This window comes from Alligator sinensis, unplaced genomic scaffold, assembly GCF_000455745.1.
Source record: "Alligator sinensis unplaced genomic scaffold, ASM45574v1 scaffold520_1, whole genome shotgun sequence".
In the NCBI taxonomy this organism is placed as follows: Eukaryota; Metazoa; Chordata; order Crocodylia; family Alligatoridae; genus Alligator; species Alligator sinensis.
In genome coordinates, this window is record NW_005842064.1 from 272,850 (window position 1) to 279,048 (window position 6,199).

A 6,199-nucleotide genomic window follows, 5' to 3' on the forward strand; every position below is an offset into this window, starting at 1 on the left:
ACACACAGGTCTCCAAAGAGAGCAGTCAAGTCCAGGCCTTCTGCAGTGATCCACGTAGAAGTGGCGCATGCTTCTGGTTCATGGCTGCTGGCATGGATATTTTCTACCAGGTATCCAAACTCATTACTATCTGGTATCAAAAAGGGCATTCTTGGCTACCTGCCAGCTCTTGCATGGAGAGGTGATATCTAGCCAGCATGAGCAGTAGAAAGCACACAAGTGTAATGACAAGCCAATTCAGGCGTGAAGCAATGCAGCCTGGGATAGTAACTGGAGGACTGCCAGAAGCTATGTGGCTAGGAATGCATCCACAGGAACCTTAAAGCAAAATGACTCACTACAAAGTGGCGTTCATCCTGTTCCAAGGAGGATTACCTCTGGAGACCAAAGACAACAGAAGATGTGGTGCGACAGCAGGTTGCTTGTGGTTGCCAGGCACCTGAAGGTGAATTAACTACTGTTACTTAGATAGAACATCACCACAGAGGCAGGACCTCAGTAGCACCCTACCTACCCATTCATCCCGCCACCCTACAGCAGCTGGTTCAATGGGTTAATTAGATGTTGCATAAAATAGTATTTCCTTTGGTCACTGTATATGTCAGCCATTCCCCTACCTCAGGCTCTGACGCAGGTTGTGAGGTGGACCAGAGGCAATGCAGTGCAGCTATCATAGAAGGGCAGCAGGTAGCCAGGACTCCTGGGTTTTTTCCCACCAACTTGCTGGGGTGACTTTACAAGTAATTTCGCCTCAGTTGGCTAGATCTGGGAGCTGCTTGTAAATCACGGTGGCCCAATTGCACGCAGCACAACTTTCAGCCCCTGACGCTCCTGCGCTGACACTGGGCCCAGCTGTCAATGCACTGAGAAGGCCTGGGGACAAAAGGACTTTCTTATCTTCTGTTGCTTCCCACAAGAGAAGGTTCACACTTTAATGAAGAATGAATTAGACCCCGCTCCCCATACCTACAAGGTATAGGGACGTATGATCAGCCGTATTATGCAAATGGGGAAATGGAAGTCCAGACCAAGGAGACAGATGTGTTTGATATCACCCAGCAGATCAATGTCAGGGCCAGGAAGAGAACCCAGGAGTCCTGAGTCCCTGCTCTAGGCACTAGGCGGCACTGTTTCCCTAGTTATGTAGGATAGGAAAAGGAAAGGCCCTAGAGCAGGGATTGGCAGCATTTTTGGACAGAGTGCCAAAAACACACACAACCTATGCTTGTAAGATGTTTGCATGCCAGGGGCAGATGGTGGGGGAGCCATGAGGGGCCCAATCCTTGTAATGGCAGTGCAGCCCCAGCCCCTTCAGTCCCAAAGTACATGTGCCAAGCAAAATGCCTTTGCATGCCATGTTCTGGCACTCATCCCAGGGTTTGTCTACCCTTGCCCTAGATGTCCATACAAAATCTGTCTCAGCAAAGGCAAATGCTGCCTTCCACCCTGTTCCCAAAGGGACAAGGATGGACAAGAGAGACAAGTCCTGAAGCTGGGGCCTTGGGACCAACGGGACAAGGAACAGAGTGAGCCATGTTCATGCTCAGAGAATAGACAAGGGCCCAAGGTGGCAGAAACAGCCAGACTGGGCAATCGGAGGAGGAGGTGTAAACAGCTAACATCGCCCCTCTTCCACACCACGGGAGTCATGAGGGGCAGGTGGGGTTCAAGGGGAGGTTGATCTGTTCCAGGTAAACCTTGGCTGGGATCATTCATGTGGAATGCAGACAAGGCATCTGGAGGCAATTCGTCAGCCCAAGGCGATGAGGCAAAGGGCCGTGAACCAGAACAGGCGCGGGGGCAGGAGGTGCTGGACAGAGAGTGCACACAGAAAAAAAGAGGAAGGGAGTAGTGAAGAAGCTGCATTAGGTTGATATGAGACTCCTCTGGCTGGGCAAACCTGCCCAGCTGCTGCTGAGTCTCCCCTCCTACAGGGAACTTTCACTGAGCCATTGGGAGCATCTGGGCAGTAGTGAACTCTTCGCTGTGCTCCTTGACACAGGAATCACAGGAAGTGGCCCCCAGGGCATGTCCCTCCTCTTCAGAGCAGAGACTGGGAGTTGAAGTTCCCATGGGCTCCACCAGGTGGGAAGCTCATGTGAATCTTGTCCCAAGGTGATGCCAAAATGTCTCTGCCTGAGGGCTCGTTCTGGGGAAACGTGGAGCAGGTGGGAGTCTCTGAGGTCTCCCCTACATGGTGCTGCATGGTTCCAACCCCGTTTTCCAGGACCAGCTTCAGGGAGAAAGTCCTTATGTCTGGGCCCTTTTAAGAACCCCCCACTGCTACCAGCCCTTCCTGAAAGCCCTCTCAGTGCTGCTGGTGTCTGTCCTAGGTGCTGTCTGGTCTCCCCCTCTGACAGGTGAAAAGGCTCCGGCCACCTAGGGGCTGAACACATGGTGCTGGGCAGATGGAAGGAGGGGGCTGCCTGGCCTCATTTATCATGGAGACAGGTCCAATTGCAGCAGGGCAATCAACGTCACTTCGGCATGATGTGTGGCAGTGACCAAGGGGTCAGCCTGAGCCTTAGGCTACACACACACTCAGTGGAAACAATCACTTGATGGATGCCAGCTTTATCAAGGAGCCAGGGGGGTTGTTTGTGCATGTGCGTCAGTAAGGGCTGGCCTGGGTGTGCGTGCATGAGGACCTGTATACAGATACAGCTCTGTGTATTGTGTGTGTGCGTGCATGCATGCACATATGCACACACACATGCAGAACCACATAGGTCACTGTGAGCGTGTGCCTGTGTGTATGTATAATTCAGTGCATGCATGCACTTTTGCACCTGTGCATGACCATGTGCATAGCTCAATAAAGGTATGTGTGTACAAGTGCATTCAGAGCTCAGTCCATGTGTATACATATATGTGTGCATGAAGAATTCAGTGTGTGAGCACACAGATCCATGTGTGTAAATGCTTGTGTGCATGTGTAACTGTGCACATGTATGTGTATCCTCATACATCTATGTATGCATGTAGTTCATTATGTATGTGAGCACATATCGTCCATGAGCAGTTAGGTAGTTAGTCAGATTAGTCTCAAGCCAGGCAGAAGATCTTGTAGACACCATAGCACCAGCTGTCTATAGAGCTTTGTGTGCATATATGCATGCATTGCTCAATGTTCGTGTATGTATGCATGTATGAGCATAGCTTGTTATCTCTGGGAGCATGCATATTTGTATGAATGGCTTGGTTTGTTCATGTGAACACACAGATTTCTGTAAGAATGTGTGTGCATAGCTCAGTGCACCGCATGACTCCCCTGCCTTATTACCGTGCATTTTCCCCCATGGAGTCTCCAGCAGCTGCCTTGTTTGACTGCTGAACTCTGCTTACTGATAAAGTCAAATCAAACTGAACCTCTCAGCAAGCAGCAGCATGGGCCTGAGCCATGCTGTGCTAGCCAGACTGGAGCAGCTCTCAGGAAACCTGCAGGGCTGGCAGATGGAACAGTGGCCCCAGAGCCCACTGGGAAAAAACTCAGTGCTTCCAACTCACCAAAGCCACTATGTCCAACATCCAAGGAAGCTGCTCATGTAAGGGCAGTTGTCGTTTCAGCTTGGAGGCTTCGGGGGCCTTGCTGTCATATATTCTTCCCATATTAAGACCGCTGGCCTGGAAAAAGAAAAAGCTTTCCAATGGTTTCTTAGCTGCTTCTGCCCCTGGAGTCACTGACTCTGTACTTCTCCATTATCCTATTTTCTTGCAAACTTATGAATATTAATTCTGTACTAAATAATGACTCTGATTAGCAACATGTTTTACTTCCTGTCTGCGGATCTCAGCGCATCACAACCATTCAGTTGGGGACCTGCCCAGCACTTGGACCTACTCTCATACAGTTTATAAATGACAGCTGTGGCCAGGGCTGGATTAAGGTATTAAACACAACAGACCCTTGCTGACAGCCTTCTACCCTGGAGCCAAGGGATTTCATCAGAATTCAACTTCCTTTTCAAAAAGCAAGCACTTTTCAACCTCTGTGGTTTCAAGGAGAAGCTTGAAAATGGTGAACCAAAGGGTGTATCAGCCTGTGTCTGCAGAGAGTCTGAGAACCGACTCAGCTCTGACAATAGGTCTGAGAGGTGTGAATGGCCCCATTCTTCTCTGTGACTTCCTTGGTGACCCTGCCAACATAATATGTGCCCTTTGTGTCACACATGGCTTGTGCTGAAGACCTCTGGGCCTTGTCCCACACTACATTTAGGATGTGTTAATGCACTTAAAATGGGAGCATCTGCATTTAAGCAGTAAAACACTTGCCAAGTGCAAACATGTAGTAAAATTGGGACTTTTCGCAGGAAGAGTATCTCCAGATCATATTAAGTAACATGTTCTGCTATTGTCTGACTGCTCCTTGGAAATAATATGAACAACTTATGGTCCTGAGGTTGGAACCCACTATCTGCTGATTGACTCAAACCAGCTCCCAGTGCAGCCATAGGGCTGAGACCCACAATCAGCTGATTGTGGGTCTCAGCCCATGGACCACACCAGAGTCTCGAACCAGCTTCAATACTGGAGCACCACCAGGATCCAGCAGCAAAGGTGGCACGCTCTTCTGGGCTCAGCTCCTCATACCTCTGTCCACCCACCACCAGCAGCAGAGACCCAGCTTGCCAGAGTTGCCTATGAAGCATATGGGGTAGAAGATCATAGTGAGCATTACCATGTAACTACTGAGCACATGTTCTAACTTCTGGTAATGTGTACTACGACCTACATAAAACACTTGGTAAGCGTCCAGTGTGGCAAGGCCCATCTGTCTACTAGAAACTGGTCTGAAACCCACCCGATTTATTTTGCATACATCAGCAGACAGATAACAACTTTAGGTTACTATTGACTAAGGTAGATTTGGACTGGCAACAAAAGCTCTTTGTCCCCATACCAATCCCAGAGCCTGGATGTTGTTCCCAGGCAGTCCTTCCTAGGATACAACTTCACTAACCCAGGTTCTATCCTTCATTGATCTTCACCCATCTGCCTGTTCCTTCCTCACATATGAGGTATAAAGCTGTCTTTTCCCATCCCTATGGACATTCAGATTCACTGGCCAGTAGGAACCATTTGAAAGAAAACAATCGTCTATCTCTGACACCCTGTGGGCACATTACACGTAAATTAACGTGCTTTTGTTAATGCACATTAAATCTAGTACTCCAGGTGTCTATACATGAGTGTGGAGGCTGCTCCAATGTGCTGGAGTTCCAGCACATCAGAGCAGGCTCAGTTAATCAAGTCTACTGGAGCGTGGCAATTGCTGTGCTCCAGCGGCCTCCTGTGTCTCGTGTATCAGTCCCTGTGCTTAAAAACGGTGGCAGGGGCGCTTGAACTAAAGTTCACTGAACAAGCTTTAGTTCAAGCACCCCTGCTGCCATTTTCAAGCACAAGGATGCTCATACAGGAGACGTGGCAGCACTTTAATTAAAGCGACTCCCTCCCACCCCCAGCGTACATGTAAAAGTGCCCTCCATTATGAGGTATTAGGAAAATGCACATTAGACCATTTTAATGTGCATTAGCTAAAGAGCACAGTTATAAGTGACTCTTAATGCACATTAAAATAGGCTAATGCCCATTAAAATGCACAAAAACCCACCCTGTGTCTTCCAAACCCTTGCTCTGTACTTGTCAACAAATGGCTTCATTTTGTTTCTACGCTGGCCACAGACTAGTGCAGATTAATCCCTGGCCTTTTTTTTGTCAGAAAGCAGCCCAGAGTGTTTAGGATTTCCAGTAGATTTAAAGGCAGTCTTAACAAAACACAGACAAGGAAATAATGTTTCCCTGCATTAACCCGGTGTATTTGCTTGTGTAGAACAGAAAGAAGGAAAAAGGTCAAGAGCGACACATTTCCCGCACTGTAACCATATAGCAAGCAGATGGCAGCCTGCCAGTTAACAGCTCTTATGTGAGCAGCACCAAGGTTGTACGTTATGACCACTCTTAGAGGAGTGGTCATAACGTACATGAAACGTACATGAAACATTTACATTTATAACGTACATGAAAACAAGGAGCAGGCTGGCTACCTGGTTCTTGAGGACATCCATAAGAGAAGAGGGGAGGAATTCCATGGAAAATGTTGTATTTGGGCCCCCCCCCCCCAATTGTATTGGAATATTTTTGACTGAAAACTGAAATGGAAATGCCCCCACCAGATATCATGGGAGCTGCAGTTCAGGAA